Below are 23695 nucleotides of genomic sequence, written 5' to 3'. Positions count from 1 at the left end.
TCTCCAGTCTTAATCTTATTCTCCCCTACCTCCATTCTGTTCTCTACATTGTAGCCAGAGTGATCTTTATAAAATGCAAGAATGATCATGATCTAACTCCTCTGCTTAAAAAAGCTTCAGTGATCTTACCATTGGGCTTTTGTATGTGTGTATTGTTAACCCCGCTTAAAATGCTTTTTCCCTTGGTCTTTGAATGGCTGGTTCCTTTTTATTTAGATACCTACTTTTAAATGTCATCTCCTCAGAGAGGCTTTCCCCTGACCACCTAATGATTATAAAGTAACCACCCATATACATACTTTCTAGCATATCACCTATTTTAGTTCTTTGCATAGCACTTATCAATAAGTGATATTTTTCTAGTTTAGTCACATACTTGTTTATAGTCTCCTCCAATTAGAACGGGAATTCTCTGAGAACAGGGATATTGTCTGTTTCATTTACTGTTATAAATAAAACATAGGACAATGCCTGGCATATTGTAAGCACTCAGTGAATACTTGTTAAGTGAATGATAAAACAGCTTCATATCTTATGAGACCCTTCTTGGTCTCTCCAGCATCATCTGTGCTGGTATTCTCTCTACCTTGACCTCCCCAGCTCATCTCATCTCTTCAGATATGCTTTCTTGCTGCAGGGCCTTTACATACGCTGTTTCTTCTGCCTAGAACATGCTTCCTTAAATGCTCTGCCACTGCTTGGGTATCTCCTGTTGATCCTTCAAGTTTCATCTTAGGTGTAACTTCACCTGATTAGCCTTCTTAATCTTACAGCTCCGCGTGCATTGCCTTTAACTATCATACATGTTGGGATTATTTAATTGTCTTTCTCTTCATTAAACTGTAAGTTCTATCAGACAAAGGCCCATGTGTTGCTCACCGTGTACTCTTAGTCCTAGCTGCTGTGGGATAGAAGGATCCCTTGAGGTGGAGGTGGTGGGCAGGAGGGATGGAATACTAGGGATATCACCTGAGGGCTAAGAAGGTGTGCCTTAGAATGTCAGGGGGAGGTCTAGACATTTGACCTGGCTCATTGTCATTCTCCTTATTCCACCTTTGATGATTCCAGTGTTTGCCTGGATGAACCAACTAACATACTTGGGATGAACCATCTAACATGCTTGTCTCTCTCCGGGACATCTTCATAAAGTAAGGGTAAGCCTGGCAGGGGACTTGGCCATGAAGGGGGCATGAGTGCCTAGGATCAAGGTTGAGGATCTGGATAGGCAGATTATTTGTTCCGAGTGGCTGATGGCAGAATAACTGAGTGGAGTGCAGTCCTAAGCAAGGAAGGAAGCAAAAGACCTTAGGGATAAGGTGAGGGAAAGATGAAACAGGAAGCTAAATCATTAGGTCAAAAACCTAGAGAACCAGGATAGTGGGTGGAGTGTAAGAAGGGACAGACAAGCAGTTCAGGATTTTAAGGCCATAAATAATCTTTGGGATTACTAAAATCATCTGTCAGCAGTCTTATTTCTTTAGTGTGGAACCAGCTTTTGGATTATAGGAACAATCAGGTAGTTGACATATAAGGGTTTGAGCTAAATATTATATTGCTTTGTATTTTATGTGCTATTTAAAGTCAAATCCCCAGAAATCCTACCTTACCTCCCCCAATAACCCAATTTAATTCCTGCTCTGAAGAGCCTCCCTTCCCTCCTTTTAAATATACTAGGTTCAACTTGCTCATATTTTTAAAAAGTCTCCTGTACAGAGGCCTGTAGCAGTCTTGGTGCTCCCTTCAGGTAGGCTGAGGATATTCCCTTCAGGTAGGGTAGGCACTCCTTCAGGTTACCTCCTCCCACCAAACTAGGCATGGGAGCTAGCCTCAGAAGTTCAGGACTCCCTGCCTAACCTGAATTTGTGGAATTTCTCTCTGCATTTTGGGGAGGGACATGGGAGTGCAGAATATAGGTTGGGACTCTCTTGGTGAGGCATAGTAAGGAGTAGTAGAAGACTGGCTGGGTATGCATGGATGGTAGGATCTGAAGTTTCTGACCTGGAATTGTCCTAGAGTTTATGGCAGCATTAGGGGTCTCTGATGTGCCAAGCAGAGAATCTTGGTGAGTAGGGCCGGTCATTACCCCTTAGAGGTGTTCTGTATGTTTTTCTACTTAGCCTGGTGCTCTTCTACAGACTGACCAGTAGCTGGCATCATGGTGGATGCTGAAGGGGAACATTGGGATAGAAACAGTACTTACTGAGGAGGAGTGTCATTCTCTTTTTGATGGTTGGGTGGAGTGATTGTGTGCGCATACTGGGCAGTCTAAGGCCCGGTAACCTGGCCTGTGTGAGGTGAAGCATCTGCACTGCCTTCCTAGTGCTCCACTGGGGAAACCAACCTAAGGCAGCTGGAGATCATGGCCATTGTTAGTGACTTCCCCAGGAGTGCTCCCTGTCTTTGATTCCTCTGCTCTCTAATCCCCATGCTCTGATGTCCTGCCTTCTATTTTCTGCTTTGGGGGCCTTCAAATTTCATAATCCCTTCGGACTCCTTTTTCTAGTTTATTTCATGCCCAGCTTGACTCTTGGTTCTATGTAGTCCCCTAATTTCGACGTTGCCATTCACCCTTAAGTGAGGGCCTTCCTCCATTAGCCCTATTCCTGGAGCTATGATTTTAAAGCTTTAATACATCAGAATTACCTGTGGGGGCAAGTATTGAGGGGCTGGCTACTTATTTAAAATTCAGATTCCTGGTCTTTACTCCTGCTCTCCTGACTGAGTAGGTATGGGTGGTAACCAGGAATCTGCATTTTGATTGGCCTCCAGGTGACTCTCACACCAGTCATCATCTGCAGACCATATTTGCAGAAACTCTGACTTAGAGGACTGTGTTGACCCCCTGCTCCCCTAGAGGGGAAGGAAAGGGTTTTTTTTTAAAAAAATAATTTATTTATTTTTTGGCTGCGTTGGGTCTTCGTTGATGTGCATGGGCTTTCTCTAGTTGTGGCGAGTGGGGGCTACTCTTCGTTGCAGTGCACATGCTTATTGTGGTGGCTTCTCTTGTTGCGGAGCACGGGCTCTAGGCTCACGGGCTTCAGTAGTTGTGGCACGCGGGCTCAGTGGTCGTGGCACAGGGGCTTAGTTGCTTTGCGGCATGTGGGATCTTCCTGGACCAGGGCTCGAACCCGTGTCTCCTGCATTGGCAGGTAGATTCTTTTTTTTGTTTGTTTGTTTTTGTTTTTTGCGGTACACGGGCCTCTCACTGTTATGGCCTCTCCCGTTGCAGAGCACAGGATCTGGACGTGCAGGCTCAGCGGCTATGGCTCACGGGCCCAGCCGCTCCACGGCATGTAGGATCTTCCCGGACCGGGGCACGAACCCATGTCCCCTGCATCGGCAGGTGGACTCTCAACCACTGCGCCACCAGGGAAGCCCAGCAGGCAGAGTCTTAACTACTGCACCACCAGGGAAGCCCCAAGGAAAGGGTTTTGAACCCTTTACTTGGATCCTAAGGTCGCAGGAACCTTAATCTGTCACCTGTCTTCCAGTGAGGACAGTGGATAACTGTCCCTGTGTACTGACACCTCATCTTCTCATTGCCATAGAAGGCAAAGATCCCAGATGAGGTAGAGGGCCTTAATGATTCCCCCTGGCAGGTCAGTACTTCTGGAGTATACTGCGGACTTTGACTTTGGACTCAGAAAGCAGGCTAGAACACAGTCTTTGAAGGCTGCCAATTGCACTTCAGATTTGCCTCTGGGATGCCTCTTTTTCTGTACACAGTGACCCTGCCCTAAAGTAGGCTGTTTTTTGGTCTCCAAGCTGTCGTCACTGCCTATTGCAGCTGTCCTCTAAACAACTTCCACTATCCTTCTATAAAACAACCCAGCCTTGTCTCTCTCCTTTTCACATCCTCTCTTGTATTCCTGTTACCTGTACAATCAAGTCCAAATGTCTCAGGTTGGAATAAACAGTCTTGCACAATTTGACCCAAATTGTGGCCTACAAGGCCTAGCAAGATCTGGCCCCTGCCTGTATTTTAAGTCTCATTTCAAGCCCCTTTCCTCCTTATCTCCTGCATGCACCCTCACCTGCTTGCAGTTCTTTCAATTCTCTAGCTTCATGAATTGGCCTAGAATACTCTCTACCCTGCTCTTCACTTCATTAATTATCACTTGCCTTTAAGTTTCAGTTGAGCATTATCTTGTTTTGGAGGTATTTTCTGGCCTCTCCATACAAAGCAGCACCATGTTATTATCTTAGCATCTGTTTGTTTCTGTTAGACCACTTAATGCTTTTTACTGGTTTATCTTTCCCTCTTACTAGATTATAAGCTCCATGAGGGCAGGGGCCTTCTTGCTCACAGTTTTGTCTTCAGTGCCTAGTGAGTACATAGAGGTACTCGATAAGGATTTGTTGACTAAATTGCCTTTCACCTTCTTGTCAGTAAGTGTGTTGGTGCTTTGTGGCTCTGCGGAACTCTCACCCTTTGTGCATGTGTTACCTCTGCCAGAGCACCCTTTCTCTCATTGACTGGTCAGATTCCTTCTTGTCCTTTACCACTTCTCTAAGCAATTCTTTGACTTCCCCAGGCAGTGCTAGTTCAATAGAGATAGCACTTTGGTCCTCTTGAATGGACTTTTCACCCTGTGTGGCGATCTTCCCTATGCAAGAGATAGATGGTATTGCCCTTGGTTTACAGATGACAAGCCAGAGGCTCTGGGAGATGGATTAACTTGGAAATGGCAGAAACGGGATTCAAACCCTGATTCAGGTGGTCTGTACAGCCCTCACTCATTCTATTTCACTGTGCTTTCTCTAAAAGAAACCAAATAGCAGACCCAGAGACATTGGGTGAAAGACGTGTTTTTTATTTTTTTTTTTTATTATTTTTTTGCGGTACGTGGGCCTCTCACTGCTGTGGCCTCTCCTGTTGTGGAGCACAGGCTCCGGACGCGCAGGCTCAGCGGCCATGGCTCACGGGCCCAGCCGCTCCACGGCATGTGGGATCTTCCTGGACCGGGGCACGAACCCGTGTGCCCTGCATCGGCAGGCGGGCTCTCAACCACTGCGCCACCAGGGAAGCCCGAAAGAGGTGTTTTTTTAAAAAAATTTCTTAAATAATGAAAGTATGTGTGTGTGTGTGTGTGTGTGTGTGTGTGTGTGTGTATTTTTAATTTTCTCAGAGTTAAACACAGTAAAGGGTAGACAGTAGTTCCTCCTTATCTGAGGTTTTGCTTTCCACAGTTTCAATTACTTGAGGTCTGAAAATATTAAATGGAAAATTCCAGGAATAAACAATTCATAAGTTTTAAATTGTACACTGTTCTGAGCAGTGTGATGAAATCTTGTGCCATCCTGCTCCTTCCCATCCAGGACGTGAATCATCCTTTGTTCAGCATACCCATGCTGTGTATGCTATAGGAAAAAACAGTATATATAGGTTTCAGTACTATCCATGGTTCCAGGATTTGGAACGTATCCCACATGGATAAAGGAGGATGGCTGTACTATTGACAAACCATTTATAAGGATGATGGAGTAAAGGGTGACCATAATATTCAGAGGATGGTGTGTATTTCATGTGCTCCCTTGATCACACTGTTGGTGACTCCTTGTGACAATGACAAATCAACATACAACCTAGTAGAAATGAGCCAAGGCGAAACACTATTAAATTCAAACTAAAGCAAATGTCAGTCATCATTTATAGTTGCTTGGAGGTATTATGAAGAGTGAAATCTAAACATTTTTGTTGAGGGGGAAAAATGTGCAAAATCAGTGTGCAAAGCCTTTAACACATTTTGCTTAAAAATACATCTTACTATATTGATAAGGGACTAGTTGAGTAAATTATGGTGGATAGCACCGTATTAATACAGCAGTTAAAAAGAATGAGACAGGTACACCCACCCTCACACACACACACTCACACAATGATATGGAACAATCTCTAAGATCTATTGTTAAGAGAAAACTAAAGCAAGCAAAATAGAGTTTGTGGCATGCTAGTATTAGTATTTGAATGAAAAAAGGGGAGGACTCTATGCACTTGTTATACCCAGACTACCCCTGGAGGTTTGTTTTTGTTTTTTTTGATATCTTTTTGTGTTGCTGAAATTTTTTTTAACCCATGTGTGCATTGCCTTTTTAAAAAATTGTGATAAAAAACACATAAAATTTACTGTCTTAACCATTTTTAAGTTCACAGTCCAGTAGTGTTAAGTATATTCATATTGTTGTCCAACAGATCACCAGAACTTTTTCATCTTGGACAGCTGAAACTCTTATACTCATTAAACAGCAATTCCTCATTTTTCCTTCCCCTTTGCCCCTGAACCACTCTTCTACTTTCTGTTTCTAGGAATTTGACTGTTTTAGATACCTCATATAAGTAGAATCATATACTGTTTGTCTTCTTGTGTCTAGCTTATTTCACTTAGCAGAAAGTCCTTGAGGTTCTTGTATGTTGTACCATGTGATAGGACTTCCTCTTCTTTTAGGCTAAATAATATTTCATTTTTTGTTTGTACCACATTTTGTTTATATCTGTTCATCTGTCAATATATTGCCTTTTATAATCTATTTTAAAAAGTACTTTGCTTTACCCTGTGAACCTGAAAAGTTGAATGTAAACGTTGTGTATATATGGGGCAACAGGAACATGGGTTGGGGGCAGGTTAAATGGTATCTCCCTAAACTTGACAGCAAAGAGATCGTTTTTTTCTAGTGAATGATTGCCAACTTTATGTATTGAATTTTTGTATTTGAGATTTTTCTTGAAGTGAAACATATTTCTACTAAGAATAGAACAAAAAAAGAGGAGATTGTGTTGAAATTGAAGATACCTATGTGTACCATGTGTCTAACATCATTTATCCCTCCATTTGTGTTACTAGCACCACTCTTGCACCAGAAATCTTAGAGCCCCTCCACCTTTATTGAAGTATAGCTGATTTACAATATTATATTAGTTTCAGGTGTATAGCAAAGTGATTCAGTGATTTTTGCAGATTATACTCCATTGTAAGATAGCCATTGTAAGATAATTCCCTGTGCTATACAATATATCCTTGTTGCTTATCTATTTTATACATGGTAGTTTGTATCTGTAATCCCTAATTTGTCCCTCTCCTCTTTGGTAATCACTAGTTTGTCTTCTGTATCTGTGAGTCTGTTTCAGTTTTACATATACATTGGAGTCCCCCTTTTCAATAACATGTTTCCTGTGCGTTGATTTTGTCTTCCTAAACAGAGTAAATTCTTTTTTTTTTTTTTTTTTTTTTTTTTTTTGCGGTACGTGGGTCCCTCACTGCCGTGGCCCCTCTCGCCGCGGAGCACAGGCTCCGGACGCGCAGGTTCAATGGCCATGTCCCATGGGCCCAGCCGCTCCGCGGCACGCGGGATCCTCCCGGACCGGGGCACGAACCCGCGTCCCCTGCATCGGCAGGCAGACTCCCAACCACCGCGCCACCAGGGAAGCCCAACAGAGTAAATTCTTGAGGGCAGGAGGCATGTCTTATGATTATATCCTATAGTGATAAGCATAATAGAAGTTGCTCAATAACTACATATTCAAGAAAGACAAGAGAGAAATGGATAAAGAGAGAAAGAGACTTCTCTGCCGAAGAGATGATTGCTTTGGTTTTTCTCTGATTCACCTTGTACTCTTCCCTAGTGAAGAATTTCTTCCACTTGCAGACTAAGGGCATTGGAGGATTTGTGTGTGTGTGTGTGTGTGTGTGTGTCTGTTTGTGTGTGTTTGTGTGTGATGTTCCCTGCTGAAAGCCCAGGAGAGAAAGCAGAAGCTGGAATGGGGCCTTGAGGCTGTGGCCTGATAGTATGCAGTGAGACTTCTGTGTTGTAGCCTCAAGGAAGTCTTAGATTTCTACCCTCTACCTAATTTCAAGCTTGGGTATTCAGCTGTCAGCAGGGCAGCTGGACCTGTATGTGCCTTAGGTGACTTAAATTCAGTAGCACATAATAGGAATGTTTGATAAAAGTAATTTGTCAGTTTTGGTGTAAGTTCTATGAAAGCACTTAACACGAGGCCTGGCATGTAGTAGGTATCCAAGAGGTGAGAGAGTGTTTGAGAAATATTTTGAAATAGTCAAATCTTTCCTTAGGTCCCCTACCTCTATTTGTGTGCCTCCACTGCTACCCTCAGGCTAAAGAAATAGGGAATAGCAACATGGATTCCACCTTTATGAAGTTGCCAATTTCTTGTGTGTGGCTTTATGCTCAAGCAAGAAGTGTATTCTGCTCCCACATATTTGAGAGCGAATATATCTGGATCTAGGGATATACTCAAAACTGCATCGCAGCTGAAAATGTTTCAGTGTACACTAGCATGGCTGGTCACTTTGGGCAACTTTCTTGGTAGGGACCTAGCCTGAGAATCTTAGTGGGGAAATCTGAATCTCTAGGGTAGTCATGGTATAGCCAAGGACAGCTTGTTGGGTGCAGGCATGGAGGAAGGGATAAGGTAAGGGGCAAAAAGGGCTCATCTCTGTGTCATTTTCTGCTCAAAGGGAGATGTAGGCACTCATGTACCAGGGGTAGTGTTCTGGCCTGCTGTAGCTTGTCACCTCCCTGTGAATGAGTCAGTCTTGCTCCTGGCTGCCCTGTAAGGCATTTGGGGTTTAGTAGGAGATATAATAGGGAATCTAAATCAGATAGCCTTGCTTCAGATCTTGCAGGTCTGCATGGAGGAAATATGCCTCCCAGGATGTTTCCCATGTGCTGCAATAAGAGGAATCCTATCCAGATCTGTGGGGGTGTCCCTCCATCCGTCTTATGTCCACTCAGCTTATCATGATCTTAAGCTTTTATCCCTTTCACCCTGTCACTGTCCTGCCTTCTGGGAAGAGCAGGGAAAAGGGTGAGGGAGGATGGGAAGAGTTAAAGAACTTGCGGTGTATGTAGATTTGCTGTCGTTAAATCCTTTCTGGAACAAAGTGTAGATGTGGAGAGGGGGATGAGTGAGCAGGTAGGAGAACAAACACATGCTGCCTGTACCACTTATCTGGCACTCAGCCTGGACCCTTGCTTGGTATTATCAGTCTCTTTCTGTGTTGTTTCTCTTTTCCATGTAAAGCATAAGCATGTATACACATGTAATTTCAAATCAATGGACCCATAACTTAATACTGTTTTTTTAAAAATAAATTTATTTATTTTATTTTTATTTATTTTTGGCTGCGTTGGGTCTTTGTTGCTGTGCGCAGGCTTTCTCTAGTTGCAGCGAGCAGGGGCTGCTGTTTGTTGTGGTGCGTGGGCTTCTCATTGCGGTGGCTCCTCTTGTTGCAGAGCACGGGCTCTAGGAGTGCAGGCTTCAGTAGTTATGGTGTGCAGGCTCAGTAGTTGTAGTGCACGGGCTTAGTTGCTCCGCAGCATGTGGGATCTTCCTGGACCAAGGCTCGAACCTGTGTCCCCTGCGTTGGCAGGCAGATTCTTAACTAATGCGCCACCAGGGAAGCCCTGTTTTTTTTCTTTAATACTGTTTTGTAATCTTTTTTCACCTTTTTTCCCAGCTTCATTGAGATATAATTGATGTGAACATCGTGTAAGTTTAAGGTGTACAGTGTGATGATTTCATACATATATGTATTGTTAACTGATTACCACAATGTGGTTAACACATCCATTACCTCACATAGTTACCTATTTTTTGTGTGTAGTGAGAATCCTTTTTCATTGGATTATGTGTTATAGACATCTTTTCAGTAAATACAGAATTAATGGCTGAATTATACTTCCATGTGTGGATATACCATAATGCATTTTATTCTCTTAGTGTATAATCTGTTTATCTCATCTCTAATCAATGATGCCTTCCCCGACCCTCTTACTTAAAGTTGTGACAACCTTCCTTTCCTATCTTCCTTCTCTCCTTTACTTTTCTTTATAGCATTTAGCCCCACATGCCATACTACATATTTTTCTTATTTGTTTATTGCCTAACACGCTTCATTAGAATGTAGGCTCCATGAAAATAGGGATTTTTTTTTACTCTGCTTCTCTGTAACTAGAGCTTAGTACCAGTTCCTGGTACCTAGGTGGTGCTCAATAAATATTTGTTGAATGAATGAATTTGCTGGATTTTTGGTGTGCCTGTTGGGGTTTTTATTTGTAACATATTTGTTATTATATATATTCTATAGTAAATACCTTGGTAAATAATCTTTATACACTTGTCTATGTATCTCCTTAGGATAAGTTTCAAGAAATGGAATGGCTGAGATAAAGGATATATGCACAGTTAGAATGTTGATTCATGGAGCCAAACTACCCTTAAGAATGTTAACTTATACTAACAGTGCATGAGATTGCCTGTTTCTCCATATCATCAGTAACACTGGCTTGTGTGTTTTTTGTGTTCCTCATCTGACAGGTGAAACATTGTCTTGTCACTGTATAACATGGTAGTTGAGAATGTGACTCTGGAGCTAGCCTGATGGGACCTGAATTCTGACTCAGCCACTTCCTATGTGACCTTGGGTACGTCATTTAACTTCTCTGTACCTCAGTTTCATCTTTGGTAAAGTAGGGATAATGATAGCACCTATTTCATGAGAAATAAATCAGTTAATCCAAGTAAATTGCTTTGAATAGTAACTGAGACATGGCAATTATGATTTAATTTACATCATATTTAATCATTAAATATGATTTAATTTACATTTCTTTGAATGTTAAAGATTAAACATATTTTCAGATGTATTTTGGACAGATGTATATATTTTTTGAATCACTTATTCATGTCCTTTGCACATTTTCCCAGTAATATTTTCTTAATAATTTGTAAGAGCTAAAGTGTTGACGGTTGTATATAGTGCAGAATTGTTCCCAGTTTGTCATTTGTTTTTCACCTTTGTTTATACAATTTTTTATCTATCTGCAAGTTTGACATTTTTAAGTAGTCAAGATAATCTTTTCCATTATAGTTTTTGCTACTAGTTCAATGTTTAGAAAAGGCATGCTTCCCTACCGCAAAATTATAAAAATAGTTACCCATTCTTGTTGAGTACTTTGCGTGGGTGTGTATTTTTAATTTTTTTTTTTTTTTTTTTTTTGCAGTACACGGGCCTCTCACTGTTGTGGCCTCTCCCGTTGTGGAGCACAGGCTCCGGACGGGCAGGCTCAGCGGCCATGGCTCATGGGCCCAGCTGCTCCGCGGCATGTGGGATCTTCCCGGACCAGGGTACGAACCCGTGTCCCCTGCATCGGCAGGCGGACTCTCAACCACTGCGCCACCAGGGAAGCCCGGGTGTGTATTTTTAAATCTTTAAATTTAAATCTTTGATTCATCTGGAATTTATTTCGATATGAAGATAGCAGTTGAGATCTGGTTCTATTTCTTTTTAGTATGTCCCAAACCCCTTTACTGAAGGAGCAAGAGCAGGAGCCTTGAATCTATTCTCCCCGCCCCCCATTTGAAAGTAAGCTATCCTAGCTATAGCAAGTAGCAAATCTCCATTTTAGAGAATGAACTTAATATTTGGACTCAGTCAGTAGTCATTCATTTGTTAAACTATGGGATGAATATGCTGTGTAAAGCAGTTTGGGATCAGAACTCACAGTTGATTCTAAATGATGAGGCTGCTGGGCTCACTGGTGCAGCTTCTCTCCTGGCTCTGGAAGCTCCTCCTAAGTGGGTCCTAATTTGAGGACTTCTTTGATGGGGCCATTGTTAATTTGGAATGATAAGTTCTCTGTTGTTCAAAAAACAAATGATGTGAGTGTAGCAGATATTTCCTCACTCCAGCCTAGGTGTATTGATAGGGTATTGGTAGAGGGAGTGTTGAATGGTAATAAACCCATTGTGTTCTAGCTCTGTCCTCATCTTCTCTTTTTGGAACTCTAGTCCCACCCAGTTTTTTTTTTTTTTTTTTTTCCACCCAGTTTTTTGCCTCTGACTCAAGATGGAGGGAGGATGATTCTTATACAACAGAGCATCCACATATTTCATGGCAGCTACTATCTGCCAGAGATAATGAAGAAAGGTAGCTAACTCATACATGGCATATATTATCTACCAGGAACTGTTCTAAGCATCTTATATATATAAACCTTTATGTGGTAGGTGCTCTGTACTGGGTTGCATAGTATCCCCCTAAAAATTCATATCCACCTAGAATCTATGAATGTGATCGTATTTGGAAATAAGGTCTTTGTAAGATACAATCAAGTTATGATGAAGTCATAACTTGATTGGGCCCTAATCCAATGCCTGGTGTTCTTATAAGAAGGGGGAGACACTCACAGAGGAAAGATGACCATGTAGAGATGGAGGCAGAGATAGGAGATATGCTGCCATATACAAAGAATGGCAGGGATTACTGGCGACCACCAGAAGCTGGAAGAGGCAAGGAAGGGTTCTTTCCTAGAACTTTCAGAGGGAGCATAGCCCTGCTGACACCTTTATTTTGGAATTCTAGCTTCCAGAACTGTGAGAGAGTAAATTTCTGTTGTTTAAAGTCACCTAGTTTGTAGTATTTGCTACAGCAACCCTCGGAAACCAGTTTATGCTATTATTATCATCTCTGTTTTCAGATAAGGAAACTGAGGCCCAGAGAGGTCAAATACTTGGAAAGCTCTTTAGGCCACTGCTCTGCTGGCTGGGCACTCACTCTGAAGCTCTTGCTATTATTCTTATCAGCTCTTCACCTTTCCCACAGCCTTCCCACTTCCGGTAGTGCTGAGGCTGAGCTGCTCACATAGCTCCTTTCTCTAACACAGCAGGCTGCAGCATTTCCCCATCCTTGCCCACTTTACACCCTAAAGCAGAAATGCCTCTCAGGAGGCTTCTGGTTGTAGCCCGATCATTTCAGCAGGTCTCTTCCTGACCCCACCCCTCCAGGTGAAATCAGGCGTTTGTTTTCATTCCCTTGTAATGTCAGAAGTGTCAGTGACAATTCAGGGGAGGGTCACCAAGTTTCTTCTGGTGACTGTTTTTATGCTTCCCATTTCTGGCCCACTATATTTCCTAGAATTCCTGTCAGTAGACAGCTCAAGTCTTGTTTTCCTTTGGAGATTTCAGGATCTCACACATAGCTCACATGGCACATGTCACAGTTCATGGCTGTGAGCAGAGAAGGAACAGCTTCATGGCAGCATTGGCTGCGAGTGCCCTGGTCACTTGTTCTCGATTAACTCAACCCACAGCAGTGGCTCTCTCCCTTGCCAAAAAGAATGGGAGGATAAGGGTATTTTTTGACCCAGCTCATCTCCCTGAACAGCACCTTGTCAGCCGTGGTCTCTTCTGCTGGCATCCCAGAAGAGGTTTCCTCCCTCTGCATCCCATTGCTGGCTACAGAATCTTGCCTGTTTTCTAATATAGACCTTTTGCTTTGGATCCTGATCTTATTTTCAACTCCTCTCACTAAACTGTAGCTCCGGGAACTCAGGAACCATATCTGTTTTGTTTGCTGCTGTATCCCAGGACTGAGTAAAGACTTGGCACTTATTGGCCCCTGAAGAAATGTTTATTAAATGAAAAAAATGAATATTGGCCATGAAGCTTTGGAATCCTGGTTTTTCTTGCTTCATGCTGAAGTCAAGGACCAGATTAAGAACTTTAGAGGCCTCGGGACTTCCCTGGTGGCACAGTGGTTAAGAGTCCACCCGCCAATGCGGGGGACACAGGTTCGCGCCCTGATCCGGGAAGATCCCACATGCCGCGGAGCAACTAAGCCCATGCGCCACAACTACTGAGCCTGCGCTCTAGAGCCTGCGAGCCACGGCTACTGAGCCCACGTGCCACAACTACTGAAGCCCACGCGCCTAGAGCCTATGCTCCACAACAAGAGAAGCCACCGGAACGAGAAGCCCACGCACCACAACCAAGAGTATCCCCTGCTCGCCACAACTAGAGAAAGCCTGCGCACAGCAACGAAGACCCAACGCAGCCAAAAATAAATAATAAATAAATAAATTTATAAAAAAAAACAGAAAAGAACTTTAGAGGCCTAAGCAATAGGAAGATTATGATGTTCCTCGTAATTTTAGCCCTCAGTATATATTTCAAAACCAATATTAAGCACAAAATAAGTGTAAGGAAATCTAGCAAAGTATAAGGAAAACCCCGCAAAATTTTGATATTTACCATGGTGACTACCTGGGTAAATATAAAATAATTTAAAACATTTGTTATTATTGTTTCTGCTTTGCCAGTTCCCTGAGCATGTGCTGTCAGATAATCCTGCCTGGACCAGCCCCTTCCTTACCTTGGACTTCACCTTCATTTCCTCTTAACTCCATCTGCTGAAGCTGCCAGCCAGCCCCTTTCACCCCACAGTGGTGTCCAGACCACTGAGAGCCCAGCCTGGGCTGTGCTCCGGGCTCCCTGGGGCCTTGCCGAGAAGGTCAGGTAGAACATGCAGACTGCTAAAGAGTCCCTCACAATGAGAACTCCCATGCTGAATTGTGATTTATAGTCAGCATAGCATTTTGTGCCACGTGATTACACTTAAGCCGTTTTAGTTGTAGTAATCTGCTTCAGTGATCCTGGATGTGGAAAGTCCAGACATTTTCCTGTGTTCCTCCTTCCTAGATCACTGAGAGAGAAGTCAAGATGCAGGCCCACTTTGCTTCCTGTATTAACATGGGCCTTGTTGAGACCATTCAGTGAGGTAAGGTATGATTCTGGAAGTGAGCCCAGGCCTTAAATAGGCTGTTCCAAGGCTGTGACCCATAATTAAATCCTATTACTGCTTGTTTCCATAGAGTTTAAAATAGTGTTGGAAACCTCCTAGGGAAAAAAGCACCACCGTAACTTCTTGGCTAAGGAAGTAGTGTGTGCTGGCCAGAGCAGAAGAGGTAGCCAAGGCTCCCAGGTTCTATTCTGGACCTGTTGATTTGAGGTGTGACATTCAGCAATCTGAGATGGTGTCCTGTATCTCTGATGGTTTCTCATCTTTACCACAGAGACTGTGCTTGCAGGGAGAGAGGCCAACACACGCATCCCCTGTCCAGTAGGAGAGTCTCATCATTAGAAGTCTTTTCTTTCATTTGAATTTCCACACACACCCCTTTCCCCCCGCCCCTTTTTTTAAATGAAGAAATATCTCCCACAGAGTTAATATAGGAACCCAGCAATATCGTCCACATTTTACTTGACTTCATTTTATCAGAATTGCTTTCCTTTTATTTATTTTTTTATTATTTTTTTTTTTTTTTAGATTTATTTATTTATTTATTTTTTAACATCTTTATTGGGGTATAATTGCTTTACAATGGTGTGTTAGTTTCTGATTTATAACAAAGTGAATCAGCTATACATATACATGTGCTCCCATGTGTCTTCCCTCTTGCGTCTCCCTCCCTCCCACTCTCCCCCTCCCACCCCTCCAGGCTGTCCCAAAGCCCCGAGCTAATATCCCTGTGCCATGCGGCTGCTTCCCACTAGCTATCTACCTTACTACGTTTGTTAGTGTGTATATGTCCATGACTCTCTCTCGCCCTGTCAAAACTCACCCTTCCCCCTCCCCATATCCTCAAGTCCGTTCTCCAGTAGGTCTGCGCCTCTATTCCTGTCTTATCCCTAGGTTCTTCATGACATTTTTTCCCCTTAAATTCCATATATATGTGTTAGCATACGGTATTTGTCTTTGTCTTTCTGACTTACTTCACTCTGTATGACAGACTCTAGGTCTATCCATCTCATTACAAATAACTCAATTTCATTTCTTTTTAAGGCTGAGTAATATTCCATTGTGTATATGTGCCACATCTTCTTTATCCATTCGTCCGATGATGGGCGCTTAGGTTCTTTCCATCTCCGGGCTATTGTAAATAGAGCTGCAATGAACATTTTGGTACATGACTCTTTTTGAATTTTGGTTTTCTTAGGGTATATGCCCAGTAGTGGGATTGCTGGGTCATATGGTAATTCTATTTGTAGTTTTTTAAGGAACCTCCATACTGTTCTCCATAGTGGCTGAACCAATTCACATTCCCACCAGCAGTGCAAGAGTGTCCCCTTTTCTCCACACCCTCTCCAGCATTTATTGTTTCTAGATTTTTTGATGATGGCCATTCTGACTGGTGTGAGATGATATCTCATTGTAGTTTTGATTTGCATTTCTCTAATGATTAATGATGTTGAGCATTCTTTCATGTGTTTGTTGGCATTCTGTATATCTTCTTTGGAGAAATGTCTGTTTAGGTCTTCTGCCCATTTTTGGATGGGGTTGTTTGTTTTTTTGTTATTGAGCTGCATGAGCTGCTTGTAAATTTTGGAGATTAATCCTTTGTCAGTTGCTTCATTTGCAAATGTTTTCTCCCATTCTGAGGGTTGTCTTTTGGTCTTGATTATGGTTTCCTTTGCTGTGCAAAAGCTTTGAAGTTTCATTAGGTCCCATTTGTTTATTTTTGTTTTTATTTCCATTACTCTAGGAGGTGGGTCAGAAAGGATCTTGCTGTGATTTATGTCATAGAGTGTTCTTCCTATGTTTTCCTCTAAGAGTTTGATAGTGTCTGGCCTTACATTTAGGTCTTTAATCCATTTTGAGCTTATTTTTGTGTATGGTGTTAGGGAGTGATCTAATCTCATACTTTTACATGTACCTGTCCAGTTTTCCCAGCACCATTTATTGAAGAGGCTGTCCTTTCTCCACTGTACATTCCTGCCTCCTTTATCAAAGATAAGGTGTCCATATGTGCGTGGGTTTATCTCTGGGCTTTCTATCCTGTTCCACTGATCTATCTTTCTGTTTTTGTGCCAGTACCATACTGTCTTGATTACTGTTGCTTTGTAGTATAATCTGAAGTCAGGGAGCCTGATTCCTCCAGCTCCTTTTTTCGTTCTCAAGATTGCTTTGGCTATTCGGGGTCTTTTGTGTTTCCATACAAATTGCGAAATTTTTTGTTCTAGTTCTGTGAAAAATGCCAGTGGTAGTTTGATAGGGATTGCATTGAATCTGCTTTCCTTTTAGCAGTGTGATTAGATTAGCTTTTGTAAGGGATGGGAACTTTGATAAGGTTTAGGAAAAGGAAGGGAAAGTTTGTGTGTGGCACACACCTTGGACAACCAGAGCATAACATGAGGGGACCAGGTACATGATAAACTAGATTGGGAAGAACAAACTTACATCCCTGGAGAGCCAGGCATATATTAGATGTCTTTGCATATTTTCTTATTTAATATCATAATACAAATCAATAAGTTATCATCTCCATTTTTGCACATGGGCAAGCTGAAAAAGAAATTATGTAACTTGCCCAAGGTCAGACAGCTAATACAAGGCTGAGCTATGATTTATTTCTCCTCAGGTCTGTCCAATTCCAAAGCCCATGCTGTTTTTATAGAGCTCTTCTGTCTCTGACAAGATGTAAGAAAGGAGGGTGGGGAAAGAAGAGAAGATGGGGAGATACCATCTTTCTTTATCTCACAGTTTTGCTTGTTTAGACGTGTTTAGCCAGAGCATCCTGTTTATAGACTAGTACTAGGTTCTATATATAGATATGGTGCAACAACATATGTGGGAAAGATAACCAATTGACTGCAGGGGAGGATTAAAAAAAGTCTTTGTTCTTTACCTCTAGGTCTTCATTGTAGTGTAACTCACACTATCAAAACACCACTGGTAACTCTGGTGTACTGTTTAAGAGGCCCTGTCATATCATCCAAATAAAACCTGTTGATGTGTTCCAAGGAATAAGCCATGATGGTGGCAGAGGTGAGGGTGTGGTGTGGCCTTACTGCGTGAACTGGGAGGTGGTGGCACCTGTTATGTGACTATTACAGTGAATTATTACTGAGTAAACAAGAGATGTCTCCCTTTTGCTTTTTCAAGGGAGACCAGATGGCGGTGGGTGTTGGCCCAGATCCAGGGGAGCCTGGCCTCTGGCTGGCAGAGGAGACAGCTTAAGGGTGTCAGGTGATGGAATAAGAAGAGACAGGGCTGGTCTGTTAAGTGGTATAATTTCAGGGGGCACCAAGAATACGTCTTGACCCTCAAAGACTTGCCTCAGCTATTTGCTGTTGCTTGGAATTCCACAAGTGAAATTTCTTTCCCTTAAGTCTTTTGAGACCCTATTAAAAATGAAGAAACTCCAGGAAAGGGTTTGATTATGAAGCGTCTTGGTCATGTAAGTAGAAGTATGAATGAGTTTATGAGATTGATTTCTGAGAACTAGACTAAGGCAGGGACAGAGAGGAGAAAGCATTGTGCCCCCAGTCATAGTGATGGGAAGGAGACACCACTGAGATTGAGATAATGGCCCTGAGAAGAGAAGTTGGGTTCCTAAAGAAACACCTTGTTTTCTTCACAGTTTTGCCTGAGGAAAGATAAGGAGCTGAGAGTGGGGGGAATGGAGGCTCTTGAACTCCAGAGGGGGTGCTGGGTAGAGAGATTTCCCCACCAGTGTGCTGGATATGCAGTCATGGTGTTGTCTGGAGAACAGCTGACAGGCAGAATGTAATAAGGAGTGTAGAACCTTTGAGTCTGTGGTTTGCTCTGATATCCTCAGACAAGACCATCACAGATCTTAGGAAGCAGGAGGCAGCTTCCCATAAATGATGTAAAATGGTGGCGCAAAAGAGGCCACCGATGACAACATGGGCAGGGTACTTCCTCAGTGGCCGCTGGTCACAGACAGCTTTTGGTCTTGATTTCCCAATGAGCTGTGCTGCAATAGGGCTTTACCAGAAAGTAAATAAGCCTTGTCCAAAGCAGTGACAAAGCACTTGGGGTATCCATGCAAAGTGCAGTTCCCTCTTGTTCTCTAACTTTGTGGAGCCAAAATAACTAAGCCAGAGGTGCCAGCATAGCACCTGGGATTCAATCTTCAACTTTTGTGGATTGAATTCGCTACTGGTTGACTGTTCATCTTTCATTTACCAGTGCTCCCAGACTGCCTTTGTGATCTGAATTCTCACATCTTTCCTGCCTCAGGGAGTCTGACAGAGACAGCTCAAATCTCAGTGCCTTTCCCAGCTCCTCACAGTTGGGTTCATGGATGCCCTTTACCCTCAGGCTTCAGCTTCTCCTTTGTCCACATTTCTACCCTAAGTCTGGAGCATTTTCTTTGGATCAGACTTTCGGCTTCATTCCGGCCTCTAAGGTTCTCACTTCCTTCAGCACACTTTCCTAGAGAACTACCTGAAGAATGGTCTCTACCCCTCACCTCCTAAAGTTTGACATAATGTGGACCTCCTTCCTTACCGGAATCAGCACAGTTCTTTGGAAATTTCTGGATATACCACACCCCTACCTCTCTTCCCAACCACCTTAGCCTCATACACAAGGTCTAGTGATGTAGCTGGATCTGCTGATCACCAGGATTTTGGAGCCAGTGCCCCCAGCAGGGAGGAACTCCTGAGCATGTGCCCTGAGTGACAGTTCTGTCCACCAGTCTCTGCCTCTCCTCCATCTCACCTTTCTTTTGGCTTTTCCCTGAGAGGAACCCCTAGCCCTGTCCAGGACTGTAACCCTGCTGTCAACCCCTTATCAGGGGCCGTGACCTTTGCTTTCCAATCTCTTCTGGGCCAGGTCCCTTCTCCGATACTAGAGACTTTTCCTACAGCTACGCTTTGGTAAGTAGAGTTCTGCCCATGCACTGATATCCCAGTGTTGACCACCTTGAACTCTGTCTACTGCTCTTTGGGCTGATTGGCTGTCTTGCTGTTCTGTACAGCTATGCTTCTGGAACAAGGCTCTTAGGCTTAGTTGAGCCCCTGTCCTGAATTTCATGTTAGCTCTCCAACTGCCTCTGCCTCAAAAAGAGCTTTTAGTATGCATTTATAAAGCTCCAAAAGGGAGATAGAGAATATAACATTTCCTAGACTTATTTAACTAGAAAACCTTTTTTTTTTTTCTGGCTGAAGAAAATTGTTAAAATCTGACAGAGTATGGTGCTTGGTGGAGCACAGTTTTGGGAAGTACAAGACTTTATCCTAAAGGAATGGACATCAAATGGAGGAATTCCAGGTAAAGGTAATGTGACAGTCAGTGAAAAAAATTCTTTGGGGATAGGAAATGTCTCCTGGGGCTCCTCATTCAACAAGTGCCCACTGAGCACCTGCTATTTATGTCTCTCTCCTGGAATCACACCATGTGTTTGACTACTTAACTGTGTGTCTGCATAAGGCCGGCTCTGATCTGGAGTGGAGTCCAAGGTGGAGAAGGAGGTAGGGATGCTACATTCTTTCTCCCATGTTTAGGTCCTCTTCCCCTTTCCTCCAGTGGAAACAGGAAATGGTGAATGGGGTGATGCCATCATGGCCACAGATATATCAGGTTTTGGATCCAAGGAAGGAGGGCTTCTCTGAGGCTTCTTTCCCTAGGTTTGACCTCTTCCAGGATTTCTCTAGCACTTTTGGGCACCCCATCTCTCCCACTCTGGGACTGTTCATCTCCACATTAGTCCCAGTCTCACTGCTGGTTCAAGATTTTGATTTTACATATGGGCATCAGTGCCAAGTGGTATGGAGGTCATTTTTATGGAATGGGTGTGACATTATAAATTTTCTACTTTGCCTATGAAATCCCTCTTCTTTTATAGCTCATGGGCAGTCCAGACTATAATAATTTTTTTCAGTCCTTCAGTGAAGATAAACCCATGTCTGGGAAGGGCAGTCTTGCAGCCATTTAAATCTGTCAGGGTGGGTGACTAAGTGCCAAGGGCATAGCGGGTAACCAAAGTGAAAGCCAGTCACTTCCTCTGAATGTCATTCTCAACCAGGACAGGAAAAGATCCCTTGAAGCAGATAGAAGTCACTAAGACTCTTGACTAAGACCTTTTGAGACCCTGGTATATGGATCTTTACTGTCATGAGTGAGATCTTTGTTTGGCTGATCTTAACTCAGTTGGCTTGAGCTAATCATAGAACAAACTAGGTGGAAGGGCTCAGCGTTGAACTTTCCCTTAGGTATGGTGTTCTCTGAACATCAGCAAATAGCATCCTCCCACCTTAGGGGCCTTGGCCTGTGACAATTGTCCATTTCTGCCACTTCCTCTGAAAGACCATGGTTTTAACTGTGAAGATCAGTGAGTGAGTTCACTTGCAGGAAGGTGGAAAGAGGGCTTGAAATGGGCATTTAGAGATCTTAAATAGAGCCAGCCAGTTACTTGTTCATTCTATAGGTGTTTATAATTATTAGTTTGTCTATAACTGCAGAAGGCTTACTTTCCCCAACTAGTCTTTCCTAACAGGCTCCCTACATGAAGACATTTCCTAAGATTCTTTCCTTGGACCTGTTCTCTCCTCCCTCTATAAACTGTCCCTGGGTGATGTCATCTGTGCTTATCAAAAACTCTCAGATCTCTATCTCCAACCTAAGTCTCTCTTCTAGTTCCTGACTCATGATGACCATACACTGTTGATATTATAACCTGGATGTCTTAAGCCAGATTACCTTCTTCACCAACCCATCCCTTCTCCCTCTTCCTGCATTCCTTCCTATTTTTATTCCTCTCACTTTGTTCCTTGATTCAGGAGCATCGCCATCTAGGTTGATTAGTAAACTTGCTTCTGCATCAGTATCTTGCACTGTTCCACCACCAAGAATTTAATAGGCTCCGAGTGTAGTATAAGATGTTTAGGATGTGTGTAGGTGGTTTGTTTCTTTTCTTTTCTTTTTCTTTTCCTTTTCTTTCATGTAATTCTCATCTGCATGGCATGTACAGTTGAATTCCACAGAGAAATTAACAGATAGAAAAAATAAAGATTAATCTGAGGTTTAGATTTTAAGTAAACTGAAAATTCTGGAAAAGAAACATCTGAGGGCTAAAACCTTGGGAGAAAGCTTCGTGGAAGAGGTGAGAGTCGACTGAGGACACCTTAGGTGGGGTAGGGACCGCAAGACCCCTTTGGGAGCATGTGCAATGGTGAAGGGACAATCCTCAGCTTGTTTCTTGTGCAAGCAGAGTGATCAGCACCTCCCCTACCAGCTACTTCTGTTCATCACTGTTGTACCTCATGCAGTTTGATTCTGTTTAAAAGGTTCTGAGAATTGAATATCATAGTATAACACATTAGTTAGCTGGAACCATCTTTTCCCTTAAACTTTTGGCTCAAGGTGTCATTCTGCAACTTGTGGAAACTCTGATTCCTTCACCCGGAATTCACCAGTTTCTTGGGAGCTCATGTATTTATAGTCACTCTGATTTTGATCTCTTGCTCCCATTAAATTAGTTCAGATTATAGACAGTCTTATTGTCTCAAGCATGCTGTTCCTGTTTCCATCCACATTGAACCAGATGGTAGAACTCAAATATCTCACAGCTCAAAGCCTTTTTGTGTGTAGCGGACTTTATTAAAGTTTGGGGTAATGTAGAGTATTTTACATTGCAGCAAAGTAAGCAACTTGAATTCTCATACTGGCTATCCCTTTCCCTTAAAGTAATTTGCCCACCTTTCCATTAGGGATTCATTAATATCACCCATATATGTGGCCTTGGTGTCTCTTACAATCTTATCTTTCTTTACTTTGCAAACCGTCCTTACTCTATTGCCACTAAGCCTCCAAATACTTCTTACTTTATTATGCAAAGCAATTGAACTCTAACATTCGCCTCCCAGGTTCAGCTCTGTATATCCAAGGTCCACTGAAGGGCTCTGCTGAATAAAAAGCTCATCTGCTTCTTAGCCACACAAAGGATTTGTAGAACCTCTTATGTGTTCTTCTATATTATCTTCTCTCTTTTGGAAGTATTTCTTGTTTTATTTTATTTTATTTTTTTATTTTTTGCAGTACACGGGCCTCTCACTGTTGTGGCCTCTCCCGTTGCAGAGCACAGGCTCCGGACGCGCAGGCTCAGCGGCCATGGCTCATGGGCCCAGCCGCTCTGTGGCATGTGGGATCTTCCTGGACTGGGGCACGAACCCACATCCCCTGCAACGGCAGGTGGACTCTCAACCACTGTGCCACCAGAGAAGCCCTGGAAGTATTTCTTGTTTTAAATAGCATTTACTTCTTACCCCAGAAATGGTTTTGCTTTGAAGGATCTGTGGAGGGAAGGTAAGAGGCAATGTAAATATAAGCAGCAACCTACATAAAACCTATTGTGGGCAATGAAAAAACTCATCTAACTGGGAAGAAGAATTTTTGTTGGGGAGTAGAGCTCAGAATAGATTTGAAAGACCCGAAACAGACTTAGGTTTCAGTGGCAAATGATAGTGTTTAGGACAAATGTCTAACCATTTAAAAGAAAATCTCTGTCACCTTCTAGTAAAATAAATTCTAGATAAATATTTTTATTTTTAAAATTATTATTGGGCTTCCCTGGTGGCGCAGTGGTTGAGAGTCCGCCTGCCGGTGCAGGAGACACAGGTTCGTGCCCCGGTCCAGGAAGATCCCACATGGCGCGGAGCGGCTGGGCCCGTGATACATGGCCGCTGAGCCTGCGCGTCCGGAGCCTGTGCTCCGCAACGGGAGAGACCACAACAGTGAGAGGCCCGCATACCGCAAAAAAAAAAAAAAAATTATTTACATTTTATTTTACTTTTTTAAATTATTTTTTATTAGAGTATAGTTGATTTACAATGTTGTGTTAAAGATTTTTACATAAAAACTAAAGTGATAAGTGTACTAGAAAATAGTTTTTTTAGTGTGGTACCAAAGGCAGAAACCATAAAGGAAAAAGTGTGGTGGATTAGCTTAAAAAAAATCACAACAAGTACCATAAACAAAATAAAAAGTAGGTGTCAACTGGTTAAAAAAAGTTTTCAGCGTATCTCTAATGTGTACAAAGCTCTTACAAATCAATAGGAAAAAAACACAAAAAGAAAAAGGGAAAAGTCATG

General features: G+C 42.7%; 2 long non-coding RNA genes across 7 annotated transcripts in view; both read left to right on the top strand.

Annotated features, from left to right (window-relative positions):
* Positions 1-11083, top strand: part of LOC116764353 — a 35661-nt gene extending 24578 nt beyond the window's left edge. For 2 of the 4 annotated variants that reach the window (XR_004352848.1, XR_004352846.1), the window contains 3 exons: positions 1069-1154; positions 10337-10443; positions 11023-11083. This is a non-coding gene — a long non-coding RNA (uncharacterized LOC116764353). The remainder of the gene's footprint in view (positions 1-1068; positions 1155-10336; positions 10444-11022) is intronic. The other 2 variants (XR_004352849.1, XR_004352847.1) reach the window with 2 other exon arrangements.
* Positions 11084-11177: 94 nt separating this feature from the next.
* LOC116764354 lies at positions 11178-22531 on the top strand. 3 transcript variants are annotated; one of them, XR_004352851.1, is made up of 5 exons: positions 11178-11212; positions 14498-14576; positions 17491-17624; positions 17742-18036; positions 19775-22531. It is a non-coding gene; the product is annotated as an uncharacterized LOC116764354 (long non-coding RNA). The 3 variants fall into 3 exon arrangements; XR_004352852.1 differs by lacking the exon at positions 17742-18036; XR_004352850.1 differs by having other exon boundaries at positions 17491-18036.
* The last annotated feature ends 1164 nt before the right edge of the window (positions 22532-23695 follow it).

The sequence above is a fragment of the Phocoena sinus genome, chromosome 13 (genome assembly GCF_008692025.1).
Source record: "Phocoena sinus isolate mPhoSin1 chromosome 13, mPhoSin1.pri, whole genome shotgun sequence".
Lineage (NCBI taxonomy): Eukaryota > Metazoa > Chordata > Mammalia > Artiodactyla > Phocoenidae > Phocoena > Phocoena sinus.
Note: the sequence above shows the minus strand (reverse complement) of the source record. Positions and strands in the feature narration are given on the sequence as shown.